This window comes from Balaenoptera borealis (genome assembly GCF_965194805.1).
Source record: "Balaenoptera borealis genome assembly, chromosome: 6".
NCBI lineage: Eukaryota > Metazoa > Chordata > Mammalia > Artiodactyla > Balaenopteridae > Balaenoptera > Balaenoptera borealis.
In genome coordinates this window covers 56,238,511-56,263,041 of record NC_138863.1, presented here as the reverse complement: position 1 = coordinate 56,263,041, position 24,531 = coordinate 56,238,511, and the positions used below count along the sequence as shown (strand labels likewise).

The 24,531-nt window shown below is 39.2% G+C and overlaps 1 protein-coding gene across 1 annotated transcript in view; it reads right to left on the bottom strand.

The window, feature by feature from the left end:
* The window catches only part of NFE2L2 (NFE2 like bZIP transcription factor 2), a 40,034-nt gene extending 36,502 nt beyond the window's left edge, over nucleotides 1–3,532 (bottom strand). The window contains exon 1 of the mRNA XM_082395641.1: nucleotides 3,510–3,532. The gene's annotated coding sequence lies outside the window, so the exon portion shown is untranslated. The remainder of the gene's footprint in view (nucleotides 1–3,509) is intronic.
* Nucleotides 3,533–24,531: the final 20,999 nt, after the last annotated feature.

Here is a 24,531-nt window from a genome sequence, read left to right as displayed (position 1 = left end):
CAAAAACCTGACGCCCAAAAAAAAAAAAAAAAAGCCTGACTACAGTCGACCAATGCCCCCAAAGCTGCAAAGAACTTACTTTCTCTTGGTTGCATAATTTGACACTCCCAGGATTTATCTGTAAATTTACATGTTCGAATATTCCTTAAGGTAAGTGAAGCCCAAATTAATTGCTTGTAAATGAAGTAAGTTTCTTCAAGTTGAATTAAACTCTTTCAGCTGTTATGTGAAAAGCCTACAAAATGATCTGCAGGCTAACAACAAGCTCAGGAGAAATGATTTACAATGAACTTGACATGAAACATGCGAAGACAAAATGAAATGATATTTCTGCGTCAAAGAAGGGCACAAGAGTATATTGTTAACAATTCAAGTTACTTATAAAAATTAGTACATCCGAGAAGGTAGACAGTGAGCCCAGGAGGCAGGAGATAACAAAGTCACATACGACATCGTTGCTGCCCTCCGGGAGTTTATAAAGTGTTTGGTATTTCCTTGTTAGGCAACAAATTTCCATTGAGTTTAGACTGAATGAAATAAACTCTACTTTTGCAAAACTGCAATTACTGGGAGTATATTATTTCAGGCACCTGCCAAGTACGTATTTTCAAAGGGAGGAGGACAATATGATAAGAGTCTGAACATGTTTAAGAAAAATAAAGAAAACAGCTAAGGAAAAGCTGTTTGGCATTGAATGGTGGTTCAGCATAAGAACAGGGAACCCCAGTCTCAGACCACCCACGTCAAGGAGGTTCCTGGTCTTTGCAGAATTCTGAAGTAAGATCATATTCATGTGAGAACCTAGGCCTTGCCCTCTAAACTTATATATTGTGCTATGAGGACACAGATACTATGCATTGAGAAGTTCCAGGAGAATGCTGGCTTTTCTCTCTTGTCCTGGTGCCATGGGAGTTCTTTTACTGCCAGGCTCTCCTTGCTATTTTATTTTTTCTCTCAACTAGTTTTACATTCTACTAACCCTTGTACATTTCCATTGATGTCTGAGTTCTTTGCCATCTTTAGAAAGAGAACCTTCCGTGTATGCTTGAGATAGGGCAGAATTGTAATACTTTGCTCCAGAGTTCTCATAAAAAACAAGCATCATCAGGTAATCCTTCCAAGTATTAAAAGTTTGGATAGTGATGCAGTGACCCATTTATTTCAGCTTCTTCTCCGTGATCTAATCTGCCAAATTTGCAAGGCCCAAGAAACTACCTACTATTTCAAAATCCTTCATCACCTTGAGGCTTCTTCCCTCTTCTTTTCACTTCCTTTTAATTGTACTCTATGTTTGAGCCAGAAAATATCCAAACTCCCTTGGAATTATCATTGAAATTCTAAATTTGTCCAGCTTACAATTTAAGCGTATCGGGTAGCTAGTTTCCACAGATGGCGCCCAGTGAACGCCCCCTCCCGATATTGACGTGCTTGTGTAGTCCCCCAACATTGCAGCCAGGCTGACCCTGAGACTTGCTTTAACTTACAGAAGGAGGCTGGAAGTGACACTATGCCAAGTCTCCACCTAAGCTTTTTTTTTTTTAATTAATTTATTTATATATTTATTTTTGGCTGTGTTGGGTCTTCGTTTCTGTGCGAGGGCTTTCTCTAGTTGTGGCAAGCGGGGGCCAATCTTCATCTCGTTGCGCGGGCCTCTCACTATCGCGGCCTCTCCTGCTGCGGAGCACAGGCTCCAGACGCGCAGGCTCAGCAGTTGTGGCTCACGGGCCTAATTGCTCCGCGGCATGTGGGATCTTCCCAGACCAGGGCTCGAACCTGTGTCCCCTGCATTGGCAGGCAGATTCTCAACCACTGCGCCACCAGGGAAGCCCTAAGCTTTTTTTTTTTTTAATTAAAATTCTATGTTAATTACTTATTTCCTTGGCCATTTAATTATCACTTTTCTTCCACAAAAACTTTACTGTTGAACTCCAAATGTTTAACAGCTTCGAGTGAAACTAGGACCATAATTCACTACTTCTGTAGGTTTTAGAAAGTTATTTATAAATGTCAGGAATACCACAAATTTGACATCAAGAATCATCAGAAACTTTAAAAATCTTCAGTTCAAAAGTTCATGTGGACCAATTTTAGTAGGTTCATAAAGTTACATCTTGCTACCTGGGTGCCACAATATAAAAAAAAAAAAAACACCGTAGAAATACACAAACAAAATTTTCCTTCATATTATAAAAATTACCTGTCTACAATCCTTAAAAAGTTATAATGCACAAGAACCACTGAGCTCCAACTGTCTTTCTTAATTTTATCACCACATCCTCTATGCAAATCATATGCCCTGGTCAAATTAGTCTTTTCATTTTTTTCCAACTATATCTATGATTTCCTACCTCTATATGTTTGTTCACATCGGTTTCCCATCCAAAAGTCCTCCTTTCACTCTTTCTCCTGCAATCTCATGCCCACTTAAAGACCTGATTCAAATAAACCATTCTCTATAAAGATGTCCCTATCCTTCCCAACTGGAAATCATCTTCTACTATTTTTAGTGCTCTGTATCACTTACCATTGCCTGTCTATTCTATTTGTTACTTTTCCAATTAGATGTTAAGTTCTTTGGCATCTGTTGGCCACAACAGCTAGGTTGGTAAATACTTTATGTTATACTTGGCATTCTAGACGTTGAATGGGGATGAGTATGATTTTCACTTCCTGGGAGTAGTGGCAGAAGTAGTGAAAGAGGTTGCATGGACTCGGGGGTCAACATCCATTTCCAGTTCCTCTGTGTTACTTTGAAAAGAATCACCCCCTCTGACATCAATGTTCTTAGCTCTAAAAGGAACGGGATGCACTAAGTAAACTTTTAAGGCTCATCTTGCTCTAAGATGGCTTTGCTTCATAATTACTTCCTCTTCCTTTTTACAAATGAAAAGGCACATTGATTGCTTATCCATAACCATTTTAAGTTTGAAAAATATTTTACATGCAGCATTTTACATTTGACAGGAAATTATTGTTAGCAACTGAGAACAACTATACTAAAGAGATGTATTTAAAAACATAAGTATCAGAAGAATTTCATTTTACTGTCATCTGTTCCAAAGACCTCAAAGATGCTGGTTTAGAAAGGAATCACTCAAACATTTAAAATATATATTAAATACCTCTAGCTTAGGTTTGTTGACTTTGAAATATGACTGGAGAAAGAAGTATTCATCTAGCCCACTAATTTAAAGAAATATGAAATATTCTTTTGATATTTTCTCAAAATTTGTCATATGTGTCTTCAAAAAGAAAGATTAAATTTAATTTCTGTTAGACTATTATTCACTTTTATTCCTTTTCCAATTGGAATATACTTTAATTCATGTGTTCAAAAAAATCAAGCAAGGAAATATAAAATTATGTTGATTTTTAAATAACATCTTAAGGTTTTGCCATATTTGAATTGCCTACTTCCATCCAAATTTAATTCTAAATCAGGGAAGTCATCTTAATTGCAATTAAATAGAACCTTAGGTCTTAATGAAAATAACATTGAAGGTACTTACCCAAATCACCTCAAATTCTCAGAAATTAACATTTCAATGCATTTTGCTCTGAAATGAAATGAAAGAGTTGTATATCACCAAAGCCAGTTTTAACTCATATAGTTTCCTGCTCATAGTAGAAACAGTGCTCTACAGGAACTGCAATGCAGTGAGTAAAGAGAAAACCCCACAAGTTTAAAAGAGTGCTTTTTAATTATGTATGTTGATACCTACGTAAAAATATATGCATAGGAAAAAGAAAGCCTGAACATATACGCTCCAAAACGTTAACCACAATTATTCTGCTTAGTTAGATTACTGATGATTTTTATTTTTCTCATTTTTCCTAAATAAACATATATTACTTTTATAGTAATAAGCAAAAAAAAAAGAAGTGGCAGTGGGGTGTACGGGTAAGGGAGGAACACCTACTTTTCTCCCAAGACACTGGGTCCATCTCATTTTCAGATTGAATTTTAACCACAAGCTTTACCAATCTTTCCATTTTGTATTTACTATAGTGGAACCTGGAGAACTTGACCACATCTTTAAGAGTGGTTGATGGTAAGGATCTAAAGACCCTTTGCTCTTTCAATCTGCTGCTATATTTGCAAAGTTTCACTCAGCAGAATAGGAACCTCCAGATAAAGATGGAATTTTATGAGTACATAGAGACTAAGAACCACATCTTCCAAGTGATATGCAAAGTTGCTCATACAGAATGTTGCTGTATAGGGAAATTAAACAGAGTACAGAAAAACACACCTAGAGCTGTGTCTCTAAGACCAGTTACCAAATATTAATAATGGATGTTGAATATCAGATACTTTTCACTTTCATCTTTGTACTTTTCTGCATTGTTCAAATTTTTACAGTATGCATGTTCAGAATTAGGGGGAAAATCCACTAAACTGTTTTCATTTTGGACAAACAAAAGCAAAATGCAATGACGGAATAGCAGAGCATCCTCACGGACAGGCCTTGCAAAGTCTTTAACATTCAGAGGCTAGAATGTGAAAAAGGGAAGTAAGATTTGCCAACATATTTCTTTCTGGCACAGACTCTCATTTTGACCTTTGAGTAATACTGGAATTAAAAAAACCTTTAGAGATCTTCTGGCCCAAAGATGGCAAGTAAGTTTTACTTTGGTTGCTAACCCCGGTTGATTGGTAGTGAGTGCCTACAATGATTTGCTGAGAAGAATTCAGAAGCAGCTTCCTAGTTTGGTAGAAAAGTTTCAGTGATTGATTAACAGCGTCTGCCATGGGCACAGACAGATAGGAGTGATTATAGTATCAGGTGTTTTCCCTCCCTGATCTAGTCCAACTCTCTACTTTTACATTTGAGAAAATTGAGGGGTGAAGTGGTTAAAAATGATCACAGAACTAGCTTTTGGCAGAGCCAGGCATAGAATAACATTTCCTGACTCCTGGTATTATGTTCTTCCAGCACAACAAATTGATTTGGACTTTTGAAGGCATGTCTAGCACTGGGCCAGACCTAAAGCATCAGGTATAAATTTTATTTACATGTCAGCACCTTATTTTTGGAAGAGATTTAATAACCCAGTTTATTAATGATAATAATTATTTCATGTATTTTATAAACATTCCCTACAAATCATGGCGATGTGACTAGGCCCAATATTATAAATCAAAAGACTGCAAAACAATGAAATGAGTTGCTCATAGCTCAAGAAAATTATTTTATCTGAAACTGGCTGGATCTAAAACCCAGGCTCTGTCCACTCTAGGTCAGGTCTGTGCAGAGTCCCTTGGCTGTGCTGTATTTACTGAGAGTACTCACAGCAGAGCTCCCTGAAGATTACATTGTTTCACATTTCATTCAATTAATTCCCCATAGATGGAATGATAAAGTCTTTTTCACTAGAGAGAAAGCTTGCAAACAAATATGAGAACAGGATTTCTACATTTAAGAACCTCAAAGTGAAGTGTAAGGAGAAACTAAATGGGCTATTTGCAACTTCAGCCTCTCCACCTAATGACAAGGTTTTAATATTTCTGTTTTAATGAAAAGGTCTAAGAACAAGACTATAAGCTATTGTAACCCTTGTACTTCTTCCAATACATTAAATTTCTCTGGTTGTATGCTTCTAAAAAGCCTAACATGCAGGTAACTTCAAGGTCAGTTTAGAGCCATCTCTCCTCATAAGATTCAGGTACCAGTTCATCACATTTTCTTTCTCCTGGTGAAAAATAGATTATTTCAGTCTTTGGAGTTCATAAACTTTCAAAAGTCTATGATGGTAAATGTACAAATTCACTTGCCTTTTTGAGTTTTGACTATGGGCCATGCACTGTATATGGATTACTCCATTTAATTCTCTCAGGAAACCAGTGACATAGGTATATTATTACCCCCCTTAGAAATGAGGAAAATGAGGCTTAGAGAGGCTAGCTAATTTTACCTATGCTCAAGCAGTTAGCAAGTAGCTGAGCAGGTCACTCTGGATTTAAAGTTCTTAAGCATGAAGATTTGCTGTCTCCCATGGATGTTTAAAAAAAATGGCAAGGGTTAATTAATTAGGGAATTTGGGAAGAAATGTTTTCTGAAATGTTTTGCCAAAAATTATCCAAGTAATCCACTCATTAAAAAAATAACAGTTAAAAAAATAAATAAATAAAAATAAAAAATAAAAAATAACAGTTGATGAAGTGTACCATGCTGGGCGTTAGAGGGAAGACCAAGATGAGTTAAGCTTGGATCCTGCTCTCAAAGTCCTTATAGTCCCTTAATAAAACATTACAATTGACCATAGCCAAGAAGTGGTGAATGCCACAGAAGGGGCCGACAGTCAATCTACCGAACTTAACGGCAGACGGTCACAGTTGTCTCTTCAGTTTTAAAGAAAATTGACACAATGATTTTTGTAAAACAGCTCTACTGAGGTATAACTGACATGTAAAAAATGGCATATATTTAAATATACAATTTGATAAGTTTTGATATATATGTGTGAAGCCATCAACACAATCAAGATAATGAACCCATCTATCATCCCCCAAAATTTGCTTGTGCCTCATTTAACTCCTGCTTCTCCCTGTCCGCCAACCCATCCCCAGGCAACCACTGATCCACTTTCTGTAACTATTAATTAGTTTGCATGTTCTAGAATATTATAAATGGAATGAGACAATATGTACTCTTTTTTTAATCTGACCTCTTTCGCTCTGCATAATTGAGATTCATATATGTTGTTGCATGTAACAATAGCTAATTCCTTTTTATTGTAGAGTAGTATTCATCGTGGGGATATACCACAATTTGTTTATCCATTCATATGTTGATAGATATTGGGTTGTTTCCATTTTTTAAGTTGCTAAGCCTTCATGTATAAGTCTTTGTATGGATATACATTTCATTTCTTTTGGGTAAATATCTAGGAGTAGAATAGCTGGGTCATATGGTAGGAGTATGATTAACTTTATAAGAATCTGCCAGACCTTTTTCTAAGTGTTTATACCATTTTACAGTCCCACCAGCAAACTATTAGAGTTTCAGTTCCTCCACATCCTTTCCAAGACTACTTGGTATAGTCATTCTAATATATATATATATATATATATATCAATATATATCACTGTGGTTTTATTTTTCATTTAATTCACATCTCCTAATGACTAAAGATGCTGACTATCTTTACATGGCACAGCAATTTTAATGTGTAATATAATGTTTTTTATATGTTGACTGAGAGGAAGGGATACATCCCTACAGTATGCTTCATTGTTAGTAACTTTGCTGTCAGATAAATCAAAGAGTTATGGTAAGAAAATATCATTAACCATTGATTTAAATGACATTTAAAAATCCAGAAAATATAGAATATGCACCTTAATGCAAATTTGAGTTATTAAAAAATAAGCTACAGAATACTAAGATTTTACTTTCTCCTGGTGCCTGAGAATTTCTTCCACTCACCATGCACTGATGGACCCACTCATGGTTCCTGAACTGCACTGAGAAGCAACAAATATTATCGGTTTCTTTTTCCTCCTTGACTCCTCTCCTTTTGAAACGCTAGTTGTTACCATGAACAATTTTAACCAAATTGGTTAAAATCATCTATTAACCATCCTGAAAAGGCACTGCAGTTTCATTATTTTTTTTTAAAAAAAGGGGTCCTAAACACCAAATAAATAGATATTTTGTGACAATACTGATTTATAAAATAGAGGAAGTTTTTGCTGCACACTATAGACTTCTCCTTAAAGGAACATTACAGAGACATTTTTTGCTAAAATTTGTCCATTCTAGTCTCTTGGGGAAGTAAGACTGTATAGTCAGCAGCAAGAAATATGTCCTTTCAATTTCAATTGTCCACTCTAGGAAGAAGGACATATAATACCAACATTTAATCTCCTTATAATCAATTCAATTTAATTAAAAAAATCATTGTGTGTACTGTGTGAGGTGCCCCATGTGAGACTTGCACTGACTGAGAACATATTATGTATGAGGCTCTACTTCCAGACACCTTATATGTATTATTACTAATCTTTACAACAACCATTTTACAGGTGATAAATCTGAGCTCAATCTGGTACAGTAACTTGGCCGAGACACACAGTTCCATGATTCAGTAACTTGGCTAAGTTTCCACAGCAGAGTTCAGGTGAAATCCTAGGTTATTTTTATTTATTTATTTTTTGACTGCTCCTCGTGGCATGTGGGAACTTAGCTCCCCTACCAGAGGTCGAACCCCTGTCCCCAGCATAGGAAGCATGGAGTGCTGACCACTGGACTGCCAGGGAATTCCTTGAAATCCTAGGTTTAACTCATTCCAAAACCTTTGTTCTTTTCACTGAGCCAAGCTAGTCCCAAGATACCACCCAATTCTTTGTGAATAATTAAACAGTGTAGGGACTATAAGCTATACTATAATTTTTGCCATGGACCTCATTTAAGTGTATGACATACTTTGAAGGGTGAACCATAATTTTATGCTACTGGGATATAATAAAGCCATGCCATAATTTTCACATTGAAATTCAATTTAAGGTTTCCATGTATTTGTTTTCCTTTCTTGATTGCTGCTTACCAACCTTCTATTATTGATCTAAGTCTGTAAATACATAAAAAAGAAATTATAAGGGCCCCTAGAAACCTGTATTTGATTGCTAGTGGCTCATAGGTGGATATGAAGAACACCCCTCTAAGGAATATGATTCAGATTTTATGGTTTGATGCCATGGCCCAAGGTCTTCAAAGCCAACTGCCAATCAGTGTCAGATTCGATCATGGGACTGTATCAAAATTCTCTCTTTTACTACAGATCACCTTCATGATTGCAGTAGTCTCTATTCTGTTTTGAGTGAGTTATGCATTAGTCCAGGGGTCCCCAACCCCCAGGTCGTGGACCGATGCCGGTCCATGGCCTGTTAGGAACCAGGCTGCACAGCAGGAGGTAAGCACCAGGCAAGCGAGCAAAGCTTCATCTGTATTTACAGCTGCTCCCCATCGCTCGCGTTACCGCCTGAGCTCCTCCTCCAGTCAGCATTATGGTGAGTTGTATAATTATTTCATTATATATTACAATGTAATAATAATAGAAATAAAGGGCACAATAAATGTAATGTGCTTGAATCATCCTGAAACCATCCCCCCACCCTGGTCCATGGAAAAATTGTCTTCCACGAAACCAGTCCCTGGTGCCAAAAAGGTTGGGGACTGCTGCATTAGTCACTCACCATAGAGTGAATGTCTTACTTCTCAGAAGGCTTAAGTTGAGGAGTGTACTTATGAGGAAGAGATTGACATCAACGTGGCTAACAGAAGAAAAATCAGATACCTCTTAATAAACGTAATAATAATATAAAATAAAAATATTGTAGGATCATTAAAAATATAGTAGATTTGATATGGGTATTCAAAAGATGTAGAGCAAAAAGTTCAAAAAAATGAAAGATAAGGCTATAGGAAAGTTCAAGGATAAAAAGGTAAAGGAATATAATGGGGAAAAAAGTAACTTTATTTAAACATTGATCATTTTAATGCAGAGTACTGTAATGATCGAAACTAACAATGACCCAGTGTAATTTCATGGTCTTCATGAACTGACATTAAGGTACCCAGAAGTACATTGTGTTTACCATTATAAAGTGCTCTTCTCTAAGAAATTCTCTGTGAAGCAGCGAAGGATTTAACAATCAAATAACAATCATGTACTCTTTTTTTTAAAAATAAATTTATTTTTATTTATTTATTTATTTATTTTTGGCTGTATTGGGTCTTCGTTGCTGTCCGCAGGCTTTCTCTAGTTGCAGCGAGTGGGGGCTAGTCTTCATTGTGGTGCGCGGGCTTCTTATCGCGGTGGCTTCTTTTTTGCGGAGCATGGGCTCTAGGCGTACAGGCTTCAGTAGTTGTAGCACGTGGGCTCAGTAGTTGTGGCTCTCGGGCTCTAGAGGGCAGGCTCAGTAGTTGTGGTGCATGGGCTTAGTTGCTCCGCGGCATGTGGGATTTTCCCGGACCAGGGCTTGAACCCATGTCACCTGCACTGGCAGGTGAATTCTTAACCACTGAGCCACCAGGGAAGCCCTACTCTTTTTTTTTTTAATTGAAGATAGTTGATGTACAATATTATATAAGTTACAGGTGTACAATATAGTGATTCACAATTTTTAAAGGTTATACTCCATAAATATAGTTATTATAGTTATAAAATATTGGCTATGTTCCTCATGCTGTACAATATACCTTGTAGCTTATTTTATACATAATAGTTCGTACCTAATCCCCTATCCCTATCTAGCCCCTCCCTCTTCCCTCTCCTCACTGGTAACCACTCGTTTGTTCTCTATACCTGTGAGTCTGCTTCCTTTTATTTTGCTATATTCACTAGTTTGTTGTATTTTTCAGATTCTACATATAAGTGATATCATACAGTATTTGTCTTGCTCTGACTTATTTCACTTAGCATAATACCCTCCAAGTGCATCCATGTTGCTGCAAATGGCAAAATTTCATTCTTTTTTGTGGCTGAGTAGTATTCCATTGTATGTATGTATGTATATATATATATATATGCCACATCTTCTTTAACAATCATATGTTCTGAAAGGATTAGTACAAATTACACTTTCTCTAGCCTATATTTTGACAAATCCTGCTGGGTACTATGACAGAGAGAATATAAGCACTAGAGACAGATAGATCTGAGTTTGCTTACTTACTAGCTGTGTGATCCTGGGAAACTTGATTTATCTCACTGAATCCATTTCCTCGTTTGTGAAATGAAGGTTGTTGTGAGGTTAACTGGCATAATGTATATAAAGTTACTTGTGAAGATGAAGCAGTTAGATCCTCTGAAATGATAACCCCAAACCAAAAAACTAGGATGTGAAAAGCATTAAAGTAATAATAGACCACTGCCAATTCATAAATATAAATTGTTTAGTTCTTCTCATAAATGCTTGATATTTGGCATAATGAAAAGAACAACTGGTCTGAACTTGGAAGACCTAGAGATTCTTCAAAATGAAAATAAAGGGGTTGGCTTAGACATAAGCTCCTCAAGGGCCAGAGACTTTGTTATTTTGTTTTATCCCTATTGCTTTTTATTTAACTTGTTATGGGAGATTCTTGATAAATATTTGTTAAATGAATAAATGATTGCATGAATAGACTTGTTGATTTCTAAATTTTCTTCCAACATCAACACCCTGCTTTTATAAGAAGATGACAGGAAAGAGAGTGCATTGTATAAACACTATTTTGTTGTGTTGTATTAGGGCACATGCATTAAAAATATCAGCTGCTGGTTTGGCTAAGACCTTGGTATTTATGTTGTAAAAGGGAGGCTATGTATGTCATTTTGTACATTTTTTGTTAATAGATATTCATTTTCTACTCATCAAGGAATTTTCTGAGTCAAAGGAACATGATCTTGAGGGAGACTGTAACATGAGGTTTGCTTTATTGTGATGAGGGAATGTCAGATTCCGAATAGAAAATATTTTAAATAATTTTTAATAATGGCAGTGGAAAATAAGGAATAATTCTTAGTGTTCTCTGCAACTCTTTATGTTTGTAATTTAGGAGCCACTGCTGGCTGAATTCTCTGGTACTATTGCCAAGAATTTGAAGACTGCATAAACATTTTCATTTGCTGAAATGTTAATGTCTTAATTTCAAAACCGCATAATACTTAGTCCATTAGAGCTAATGACCCCTACCATTCACTTTTACATTGCTATCTAACTCAGAAATATTTTCCAGTCCCCATTCTACATATGGAATTGAATGTGCTATTTAAGCCTAGTGGCTCACTGTGAGCCTGCAGAAGGAGATCAATATTGATCTCAGCTGCTTATTTTTGGTCTAAGTGGATTTGGCACTGTCAAAACTGCATGATTTCAGGGACTCAGAAAATAATGCTTTCCTTGCCTACTATATACTTTTAAAAAGTTTCCTACCTGCTTCTCAATGACTAAATTGTTGGCACTGGTTTTCTCTGAGTGGTAAGTTTAGGAGTAGGGGAATGTTTACTTCCTACCTTATGTATTTCTGAATTGTTTGATTTTTTTTAACAAGCACTATTTATATATTAATATTTGAATAAGTAACATATGCTCATAACTCAAATATTTAAAAACTATAAAAGGTGAAAGTCTCTCTTCCTTCCCGATCTCACATTCATTAGATCTCCTCCCTTTTTCTCTTCCCAATCCACTGTTACTGGTTTCTTGGATATTATTTCAGAGTAGTTTATGTATATGCAAGCAAATACTTATATGTATTTTTTTTTTCTTTTTATCACACAAAATGTAGCAGATAGATAGTGCATACTGCTCTGCATCTTGCATTTTTCATTAAATATAGCTTGGAGATTTTCCCATGTTGGTACAATATATAGCACATCCTCACTATCTTCCTTTTTTATTTCTATCTTTTTTATGGCTGAATAATATTCCATTAGTATATATAAGTGCATCATGATTTATTTCACAGGTTTTGTATTGATGGTCATTGGATTGTTTCCAACCTTGCTATTACAAATAATGCTTTAATGAATAACCTGTACCTAGGTCATTTTATGTGTCAAATCTATTCATAGGATATATTCAATTAGAAGGGATTGTTGGGTCAAAGGGTATGTGCATTCATAAGATTGATTGATCTTGCCAAATTAACCTCTATGGACTTATTCCAATTTATAATCATACAAAGATAAGCAAACTTTTAGATTTTTGAAAATCTGATATGTGAAAAATGATATATCAGCATAGCTTAAATTTGCATTTCTTATGTGAATATCTTTTCATATATTTATGAAATTTTCCATGAGTTGTTATGATATTGAGATTTATAATAAGAAATATATATTTGGTTTTCTGGCACAGAGCTCCTAAAACCCTTGTAATTTCCTAAGTGATGAGAGCAGTAAAGGTGTCTCATGTTATGTTAACTTTTGGAAAGCACCTAAGGTTGAGGGCTGGTTGACAGGGGAGCCAACGATGTGATTAGAGGGTTGGAACTTTCAGTCCCACCACCACCTCTCCACCTCCAGAGAGGGGAGATGGGCTGGAGATTGAGTTCAATCACCAAAGGCCAACAATTTAATCAATTATGCCTGTGTAACGAAGCCTCCTTACAAACCCAAAGGAAGAGCTTCAGAGATCTTTTTGGGGTGGTGACACATGGAGATTTAGGGAGAGTAGCGAGCCCAGAGAGGGCTTGGAAGCTCCTTAACCTTTCCCCATACCTTGCCCTATGCATCTCTTCCATCTGGTCGTTCCTGAGTTATATACTTTTATAATAAACCGGTAATCCAGTAAGTAAAACATTTCTCTGAATTCTGTAAGCCGTTCTAGCAAATGAATCAAAACCAAAGAGGGGCGTCATTGGAAACTCCAATCTATAGCCCTTCTTTAGAAGTACAAGTGACAACCTGGACTTGCTACTGATCTTTGTAGTGGAGGGTGGGCAGTCTTCGACTGAACCCTTAACCTGTGGGATCTAATGGTATCTCTGGGTAGATAGTGTCAGAACTGAGTTGAATTGTAGGATAGCCAGCTTGTTGGTGTGGCAAAACTCCCCCAACCCCACACCAGAACTCTTTAGTTGTTTATTCATTTCCATTGTTCATTTTTCTATTGAGTTGTCAAAAAAAATTTTTTTTGGTCTCTTATTTATTTCTAGTAGTGCTTTGTATTGATATATAAGGGATATTAGTACTTTGTAATATGAGTTGAAAATACTTTTTCCTGGTTTGTCATTTATCTTTTAAGTTTAATTATATCTATATATCTATATAGATCTATATAGACCTATATAGATCTATATAGATATACATATCATCATATATATATATATATATCACCACACAGAAATTTTTTTGTTTTTACATAACTGAATTTATCAGTTTTCAAATGGCTTCTGGATTTTGAGTCACATTTATAAAGACCTTCCAAGGTTATAAAGAAATTCTTCCATAATTTTCTTCTAGTAATTTTAGTATGTTTTTTTACATTGAAATATATGATTTCTTTGTAATTTATTAGACAGTGTGAACTATGGATCCAGTTTTATTCCAGATGGCTATCCAGTTATACCAACACCATTTATTGAATAGTTACTCTTTTCTCTGGTGATTTGCAATGTCACCTTTTTTCTTTTTAATTTTATTTTTGGCTGCATTGGGTCTTCATTGCTGCATGCTGGCTTTCTCTAGCTGCGGAGAGCGGGGGCTACTCTTCATTGCAGTGTGCAGGTTTCTTATAGTGGTGGCTTTTCTTGTTGCAGAGTACGGGCTCTAGGCACGTGGGCTCAGTAGTTGTGGCTCTCGGGCTCTAGAGCGCAGGCAGTAGTTGTGGCGCAAGGGCTTAGTTGTTGTGCGGCATGTGGGATCTTCCCGGACCAGGGCTTGAACCCATGTCCCCTGCAATGGCAGGCGGATTCTTAACCACTGTGCCACCAGGGAAGCCCCACAATGTCACTAATTCCTTTATCTACTTGGGTGTGTATCAGAACATTCTCATTGGTTCCATTCATCTGTATGTTCATTTATGGACTAGTCCCACATTGTTTTAATTACTGAGGCTCTATAATGTGTTTTAATATCTGGCAAGGCTAACCATACAACCTTTTCTCACAAACAGATGTACATATTTCTCTTCTTTTCAGAATTTTCCTGGCTATTCTACCCCTGTCTCCAATATAAATTTGAGGATTATCTTGTCAACTTCAAAAGGAAAAAATTCAGTATTTTTATTGGAATTGTGTTAAAATTTTAAATTAACTTTGAGATAAGTGACATTTTAACAATTTTTAACTTTCCTACCCAGTTATGTCTTCTACCTGTTAAAATCTATTTTGGGTCTTCTTTTTTTCCTTTTAAGTTTTCTACATATAGGGCTTGTGCATAGTTGTTAAATTTATTCCTAGGTATTTTCTCTTTTTCGTTGCTACTTTAAATAAGATCCTTCATCCTTCTATCTTCTAATAGGTTATTGTTTGTGTATATATGAGATCAATTAATTTTGCATCCTTCTAATTTACTGAATTCTCTCTTTTTTTTAAGTCTTTATTGAATTTGTTGTTTTATGTTCTGGTTTTTTGGGCTGTGAGGCATGTGGGATCTTAGCTCCCTGACCAGAGATCAAACCCACACCCCCTGCATTGGAAGGTGAAGTCTTAACCATTGGACTGACAGGGAAGTCCCTCACTTATTGTTTTTTTGGTTTTGTTTCGTTTTGTTGTGTGTTTTTTGAATTTTTGAATTTTATTTTATTTATTTTTTTATACAGCAGGTTCTTATTAGTTATCTATTTTATACATATTAGTGTATACATGTCAATCCCAATCTCCCAATTCATCCCACCACTACCCACCCCCTGCCGCTTTCCCCCCTTGGTATCCATACGTTTGTTCTCTACATCTGTGTCTCTATTTCTGCCCTGCAAACCCTTTCTTATTGTTTATAGTGATTTTTCTTGGGCTTATAGAGATAAAATCTTATCTGTACATACTGACTATTTTTTCTTCCTTTCCCATTTTTATACTTGAAGTCTTGATCATGTCTGATTATGATTGCTAGTATCTTCAGTAAAATTTTAACTAATAATGGTGATAGCAAAGCACTCCTGTTTTATTCCTGCCTCTAGCATTTCCTTGTCAAGCAGCATGCTGGTTTGGGGGGATGATATTGATGTATTTTATCACGTTAAAGAAGTATTCATCTGTTCCTATTTTGAGTGCTTTTTATCAAGTTGTTGAAACCATGAGCATTTTAATAAACACCAACTACAGTAAAGTTATCCTTCTGACTTATCTGTCTTCCAACCTCCAATCTCTTGCTGATGTCTCCCATTGGCTGGTCCTAACAGAAGACAGAAACGAAGGGAGTCCTAAGGGTCAGCTTCCCAGAGAACAGATCAGGGTAGAGAAGAAGGATTATGTTAATTAAGCCGTCTTAATGCTTCCTTTTCCCATCATCACTGAGGGTAGATCTGGAAGATCAGACAGGGTATATCCCATACAGAAGCCAAAAACAGATAACAAAACAAAAAGAAAACAAAAGATTAATTTCACTCTCTTCATTAATTGAAAACAAAAAGATTATTATAGGTGGCTAAAGCAATTCTCTTGAAGCTAGTAGCATTACCTTTGTTTATTAAAAAAGTAAAAGAAAAGTGCTGGGTCTCAGTCTTAGGCATTTTTACATAGAAAGCTGCTGGTACTAACCTTTTCTAGGTCTAATGTTAGCAGGCCCAGGGATTGCATTTCCTAGTCAGGATTGAGCTTCTTGAATGTAGTTTCCCTCTATATCTAGTACCTTATTTTTAAAACCTTGCCACTCCCTCCCCAGATCTAAAAATAATGTTCTAGTGTGATGGATATTAGATGGGTCAGTTGTCAGCACCGGAACCAGACACTGTATCTTCTGGGAAGGACCCAGCAGAACATGCCCTTTCTACCAGCACCTTGGCCAGGCTCCAGGGGTATTCCGTTCAGGCCTACCTCACAAGCCCCCGCACATCAGCAGGCCTGGCACTGGGGGGGCAGAGATTTCACCTGACTGTACCACATGATGCCCTCTCTGATGGACTTGCTTCCCTTCTGCCAGACATCTGGAAACTGTTCCAAATTCTGCAGCAATCCTGACCTCCTGCTGCACAGGCTGCATGTTCAGGAGACATTGTGGGTCAGAGGGTTGCCAGATAAAATACCAGACGCCCAGTTAAATTTGAATTTCAGATAAACAATGAATAATTTTTAGTATACCACGAATATTGCAAGGGACATCCTTATACTAAACTATAAAAAACATATTTTTTTATGTGAAATTCAGACTCAACTGGGTGCCCAATTTTTCTCTGCTCAATCTGGCAACCCTTATCACAAATAATCCTCCACTATGCTTCTTATCCCCTCCCCCAATTTCAAAATCCCTCCACTGGCATCAGGTTCACTAAAGTGTTAAGACAACCTAAGAGGGGTATTAATTATACAGGTCATAGTTAGGATTCACTTTTGAGGCCTTGGCCTCTGGCTTTAACTCCCATTAACAGTGACTAGTTTTTCTGATCAGTAAATTTGTAAATTTGTTATTTGGGCACTAAGAAAGACATTTCAGTGGTGGTCGAGAACAAGTGTGGGGCATGAAAAAAGTAGATCTCAGCAGGTGTGTGTAGGAATAGGGATGGGGGCAGGGGTGTCCAGGCATAGCTTAAGGCAATGCCCACAGGAAAGAGAATGTTGAAGCGAACCTGTACCATCTGACAATTTTGCCTGACTGGGATCCTTGCATTATTCCTTTCTTGCTTCCCCCTTTCCTTCTCTCATCCCCACACACTCATCCCCAGGTGCAGGGCATGAGCTAGAGGCTGCATCCCAGCAGAACAGAAAGCAGGAGTCCTGGTGAAGGAAACAGCTACCAAGCAACCAAGGGCTAGGGGCAAAATAGGCCAGGAGGAGAAGTAAAACCAAGAAATATTTAAAAATTAGATGCTTGACATTTAAGGAAAAAGTCCAAAGTTAGCCAAGAGTAACTGCCTACTGCAGAATTCAAAACCTCTGAATGACAAAACTTCTGAAAGAGGAAGTGATGGTAGCACGGGGCACCCCACTGACCCTTCTCCCTGCCTGACCACTTCTCCATTCCATCCTCCACGCAGCCACACGGAGCACAGACAAGATGCAGCGGCCCTCTCCTTGCAGCCTCTGTGAACTGCACGGCTGAGGCAGACCCAGTGGCCCTCTCTATGAAGTCAATAAAGCAGACCACAGCCTTATTTTCTGAGACTGACTCAATCCACCCGGCTTTCCCAAATGCAGTTGGCCCAAGAGGCTAAGAGTTCAGTCAGCCATGAGGCAGACACAACCTTACCTCACATGGCTGCTTCCATGTGGCATCCAAGTTCATGTCTGGATACTGACCGTTCAGGGGAGCGAGCCAGGGCTAAACTGTGCCGTGTAAGTTTGTGCTGCTGTCATTTCTCCACCTGGGGTTTTTGAGCCGTACCAAGCAGCCGTGGGGCCTTTGCCATCAGGGCTTGCGCAAATCTGACTTGCCCAGAGAAGCAGAAGAGTTTGGGGCTCCCAAGCAAGCAGAGTGGTCAACTCGTCCTGGTCTGTCCAGGACTTTCCCAGTTTGAGCACTGCAAGTCTCACACTCCAGGAAACCCTTCGGTCCCAGGCAAAATGTGGTCATTCCACAATCAGGACACCAAAGCTTTGGCACCTGTATATCAGTTTCTACGGCTGTAAAATGCTGGGATTGGCCAATACAGCTTCTAACGTTCCTGCTGCACCTAATAGTCTACGATTCACCCTCACGCTCCTGACCTTACCCGTCAGCTCCAAACCAAATTCACTTGATCCAAGCCCCGAGTTCACGTACTCTGATGCTAAACTAATCATCAGTGTGTTAACAGGGGAGGTTGAGAGGAGTTTAACCATGGTTCTAGGAGGAAGGCATGTGGTCATAGGTGAGTGGTTCCAGCGGTGGTAGTTCAGCTGCGGAGATGGGGTGTATGCCTCTGTGCCATCCTGAGAGGAAGATACATTTAGGCAGGCAGGTTTGGAGGCAGCCAGCCTGACAGAGCTGGTTTGATGGGCTTGTTTCAGCTTCACACCAAGAACAATAGCCACAGGCAGGGCAGTCTTGTCTGGCTCCAGCCAACTTTCACACTATGACGTGAGTAAAGTCAGTAGTTGAAACCTCAGACTGGAGAAGAAAGGAAGTCGTCTACTGATAGCACTATTTATTTATTTTTGAATGCATTTGCTCAGAGCCCCAGCCTGCCATCTGAAATACAGATATGCAGCTACCATTTTGGGGGTAGGTAAGAGTTCAAACTCTGGAATCACAGCCTACTAACTGGGCAAATATTAGGTTGAATCATATGAACTTGCTGATATTAGACTTTTTTGACCTGCAAAAAACAGGAATTCCACATGGCTCAGGTTCATAACATCTCTTTTCCTTGGTTTCCCCATGTGTGGAATGCAGATCGGCACCAACCTTGAGGGGACGCAGAGAGGGGACAGGGAGACGCTCAGATAGCCCCTGGCTCACACCCCCGGCTCAGCAATGTCCACTCTACCGCTGCCGCCGCCTCAGCCTCTGCCGCCACTGGTGAGGAAGAACTCGGGGTCCATCAGCTGAACCCAGGGGGACCCAGACTGTTTCTGGGACATGTGACACTGACAAACCAAAGCAGATTGATCATCTTAGCTGAATGTGGACCTTCATTCTAATCCCAGGGTTAGGAAAGAAGAATAAGGTTCATACCACAGATTTTTCAGGTCATTCTGAGAACGGAAGATTTTGCCTTTCCTCTCAGTCCAGAACAATCAGTTCCAATACCTGGCAAAGGGCTTTTATGATGGGGTTTTGCTGTAACAAAACTGGGCCCCACCTTTAGCCTTACATCTGTGTTTGTAGCAACCACACAACGCATCCATCTTATTCAATTTAATTATATAGGCACACAAACACACACATTGGGAAGCACATGCAAAACAAATGAGATAGCCTCATCATTATCAGAGTACAAAAAAGTTACACTGGATTTCTTCTCTCAGTAACTAACAGGAGGCAATAAAAAGAGAGGAAACAAAACATTTTGCTGTGGTATTATCATCATAATTCAATAAAATTTATTAACTTAAGCAAATTCACTTGGCTTTTTATAGCTCCAGGAATCTAGGAAATAGCTTCCTTGCATATAATGAGGAAGTGCATCTTTAGGTCTCTTAATATGTTTCTTCCCTGTAACACTCCTGTGTTTTGTCTGTTCTCTTCGAGTTCATTCCCTTGATGATAAAGCAATCTGTTCACACAAGAACAGGGAACACTACAATCCTTAGGTCAAAGGATAGCTGGGGGAGACTTTGGATTCCAAAGCCAGCGCTTCCCTACTCTGTAGATCCCATAGTTATGATGTCACACATCTAAAAAAGAGAAGAAAACAACCTTGGGCCTGGCTTGGTTTAAATTCTCTCTCAAGCAGGCCTCCTTTACATGTGAGAAAGTTCAACTCTCAACATGTATTAACAAAAGGTGTTTACAACAGAACGCCTGGTTGTGCCTTATAATGGCTTTTCTCTGTGAATTAATTCCTTTGTCCTTCCTGGTGACAAAGGCTGAGCTCTGGAACTTCTGGGTATGGCTAGGCAGGGCATTTTTGCTTGGCGTGGCTCTCTTAAATGGGTAGAAAAGGCTTGGTTGGGCACCTGGTATTTTGTGGCCAGTAATTATACAACAATTGTTACTGTGCATTACCGAAACTTCAGTTTTTGACCAGAGGCCAGTTGCACTCTAAAACAAACATCTTTTGAAAGCCTAGTGTGTTTTGAAATGATTCTAAAATCCACTTTGCAAATAGGATTTGGTACAAGTCAGATTTTTTTTTTACATGATGCTTTGCTTTAAGGCAGCATTTCTTTGCCTGTCAGTTGGTCTGACTTCTGCAGCTCTTACAAGTGATCTTTCCACTTAAGCCGTCTTAATGCTTCCTTTTCCCATCATCACTGTGGATGTACCATACAATGACATGTCCTCCTGGGAACAGACTACCACTATGGTGCATGCTCATAACTGAGGTAGGGGAAGTGATAAACATTTAAACACACAGAGAAACAAATCCCCTTTTCCACATTTAGAAGACTAGGGAATCATCTATAGACAGGCTTTCCCAGCTGTGGGTTTTCCTCTGAGAAGACCAGGTCTTCAGTTCTTAAGTGAAAACCTGATCACCAAGATTGTCAGATCAATCCTTTGCGGGTGGAGCCATAGGGGACAAGGTGGAGGAGGGGGAAGGGTACATTTAAAGGCCAATCAGGCAGGAAGGGGTCTAACCTGCTAGTTCCCAAATATAACAACTTCCATCAATGCCTCTTCCCCTCACTGTTAGTTGCAGGAAAATGACACAGAGACTTCACTTCACAAGGACCTGCTGAAGTTACATGTGATACACATGTGATTGAGAAATGTTTCTTTTCTTGGTATTCCCCGTCCCCACCTCCATGCCTTGGACAGCAGGCCCTTGTATCATTGCCTCAAGGTAGGGGAATGATGTGACAGGATAAAAAGCAAAACAAGGATGAGAAACTTCTCTGAGTTGTGTTTTGTGTTATAAATGCCCTCAGAGGACTGGAGAGGATTTGGAGTATAGCCAAAGTTATTCGGAGGAAAAAGGTTTGGGGAGAGTGGGTTTTCCCTGAAAGATGAGGAAACACTTCCCTTCACTGGGGTGGGAGGAGAGATGGATGAAAAATGAGAGAGCAAAGGCCTGGGTGGGTCCTTCCCTCCTCCCCTCCCCTCCTTCCTCGGAAAGGCACAAGCCTGGAGAGAAGAATGGCTGTGCGGTGTGGGCCTACGAAGCTTCCCAGACCCTGGAGTGGCCCCAAAGTAGCAGGGAGCTGCTGGACACACATGGGCCGTGTGCACAGGAAAGAGGCACAGATGCATCACTATCAGTGGGGAGACTAGAAGGAACTGTAGTCATCTGGGTTGGTGCCTTCTCAAAGAGCTGACCTGAGGAACACATGGATCCCCAGCACCTTGGCACTAACCCCTGCACCCCCACCATGTCCCACCCCAAACCCAGACACGCCCTCGAAGGCAGAGAGATACTAAAATGATGGGACTCGTTGCTGACACCTTCCAAGAGACAGCAGGGGCTTAAAAGATAAATTAGGTTGATTTATAGTAGAATAAAAATATATTTCTTGCACACTTAGATCTGTGCCTAATCTAGTTTGAGCTTCTGGGGTAGACAGGGTGGTGTAGTGGAGAGACTGCCAACCTAAGAGAGAGCTCTGTCACCATAGTGTGTGACTTTGGACAAGTCATGTGACTACGCTGGGTCTCGAGGTCCTCAATCTAGAAAATGTGTGGAATAACACCCGTCCTGACAACTCACAGTGCTGTTGCGAGGAATGGGATGTTGCACGTGGATGTCACAGAATACAGCGCAAAGCAAGGAGGCAGCCTAAATGGTATCAAACGCAAAGCATAATTAGAAGAAAAATACTACATAATAACTCACCCTGGAGAAACTTGCAGGAAAGACTAGCAAGACACCCATCAATTTCGTTTTCTCTTCCTGGCACACAAAAGACAACATTTCCTGGCTCCCTTGCAGTTAGGATGGGACCCTGTGATTGGGTTCTGCCAGTGGGATGTGGCAGAAGTAGTGGACGTAGCCACAGACTTTAACGTACTCCTTTCTCCCTCGGTGGCAACTGTTGAGGCCAAATGTTGAAGCTGATGGCATTTTTTGTTTGTTCGTTTTGTTTGTGTTTTAGGCCGCACCATGCGGCATGCGGGATCTTAGTTCTCTGACAAGGGATCAAAACCCATGCTCCCTGCATTGGAAGCACGGAGTCTCAACCACTGGACCCCCAGGGAATTCCCAAGCTGATGGCATTTTAAGATGTAAGGAGCCTGAATCCCAAAGTCACCACTTGGAGGAGTCACCCAGGAGAGCCCCCTACCTACACTGCATTGTGGTGTAAGATGTAAACTTTTATCATGTTAAGTCAATAATATTTGGGGCTTATGTGTTAATGCAGCCTATCTAGCCTCTCCTGACTGGCATAGTACTAGAATAATAGGCTAATAATATAATGATTATTATATATATACACATATCACGTATAACATATATTATGAGATGTCTCAAGGCATGAAGAAGTGGCAAGTCTATATCTTTCCTTCCATATTATAAAGAACATAAAATTCAATCTGTGCTGTTCTTGGGCAAAGATGTCACAAGCACAAGTTACAATGACATTCAGTCTATGGCTTGCTCAGCGGAAGCACATTCACCAATAGACCTGGGGGAAATCTCTCATCTGGAGTTGACAGACCCCAGGCCCTCTGCACCACCTCATCACAGCTGCTGAGATTTTACCTGCATGATTGCTGCCCTGTCTTAGCTGGGAGACAGCCCCCCTCCCTCCTCGGCTCATGTTCTCCATGGACACTCAGCATTCGAACAGGGAGGACCCAGAAGATGTTCTTGGATCCAGGCAATGAGGAAACCCATTCTGTAGGGAGCACAGCTGTTACAAAACATCTCAAAGCAGTAGGTTTTGTTTGTTTGCTTATTGTCATCTCCATTCCCCAAACAGTTCCAACGTGCGCACATTTGCAGCTTAACTCCTGCTCAAGTCACCAAAGCAGGTGGTACTATTGACTGTACTCTGAGACCAAAATTTCCCTGCAGCCCTGGAGGCTGTCCACCTGCAGACAGCAGGACAGTCATGCTTTCTCCAGAAACCACACTCTCTTTGTCCAGGACTGGCAAGAGAGCCCAGTTATCTTGGAAGGTCCTGGGCTTCAAATTTCCTCTGCCTCAGGTCTGGTCACCACCCCCTCTCTGCATAAGGCTTTATTCTAATGCCTTTGACCAGAGGGAAGGATCTTTAGGGAGGGCTGGTTCCTTCATTCCTTAACAAAGACTACCCTCCTTTGGACCAGTTAGCTGTCTTTGATCCATAGCAGAGAATCCTGCCCAGTGGGCATGCATACTTGGGCCATTGGTCACACAGGATGAATGAGGAACCATGAATACAATGGGAAATTTGTCAGCATAATAGAATGAAATCTAAATGCTCCTATCCTACAGAAGGCAGGTAAGTGCAACTGTACCATTATCTTTGAATAAATGGTACTGACCTTCAGAAAAAGAAAGCATTAATATACTTTCTCTAGGTATTATTATTATTGTAATTATTACTGATGTGCTGAGAATTGGTAACCTGAAGGGTAAAGATACTTTAACTGTTTTTCATTGTTGCTTTCTAAAATAAATGCTTTAAAAAAAACTAATATGTGTTTGTTGTGGTAAACTTGCTAAATACAGAAAGGTATACAAAATGTTTTAATAATGTCTATCAGCTTGTCTTGTGATACAGTGAGCTATGTACATGTCTATCTCCATTCTACATTGTATAGTTCTTGAGGGAAGAAATCATAGATAGCATTTCTTCATCTTTGTGTAGCCCAGGACACCTGTTGGTGGAATGAGTGTCATCCAATGAATTTGGGAAAGTTGGTGTTCTCACTTACCTTTGTGGACCAGAGTCTCCACAGTTGAAAACAAAATTAAAAAAGATACCTGTAATAAAGACTACCTACACCCAGGTGGAGTGGTGCATGACTGTGGTCTCTGAAGTCAGACAGACATGGCCTGGAACCCATCTCTAATCTTACTAGCAGTGTGTCCCCCGGCAAGTTATTTCAATGCTCTGAGTCTCTTGTCTGATGAATTGCCCTCATTCCTGGACCCAAGCTGATGGAATGATCACTACTTGAAACATTAATGCCTGGAGGTGGCCCAATTTTTTTTTTTTTTTTTTTGAGGTGGCCCAATTTTAGCGCTTTAAATCCCACACCGTGGAAAATTCCTTAATCTCAGGCAACCAGGAAGGTTGGTCACCCTATGGAGAAGTAGGACAAATCACACACTGGCTCTTAAAGCTTTTGTGTAGAAGCAAAACACAACACTTCTGTTTACTTCAGTGACCCAAGCAAGTCACATGGCCACAGAGAACTCCAAGGGGTGGG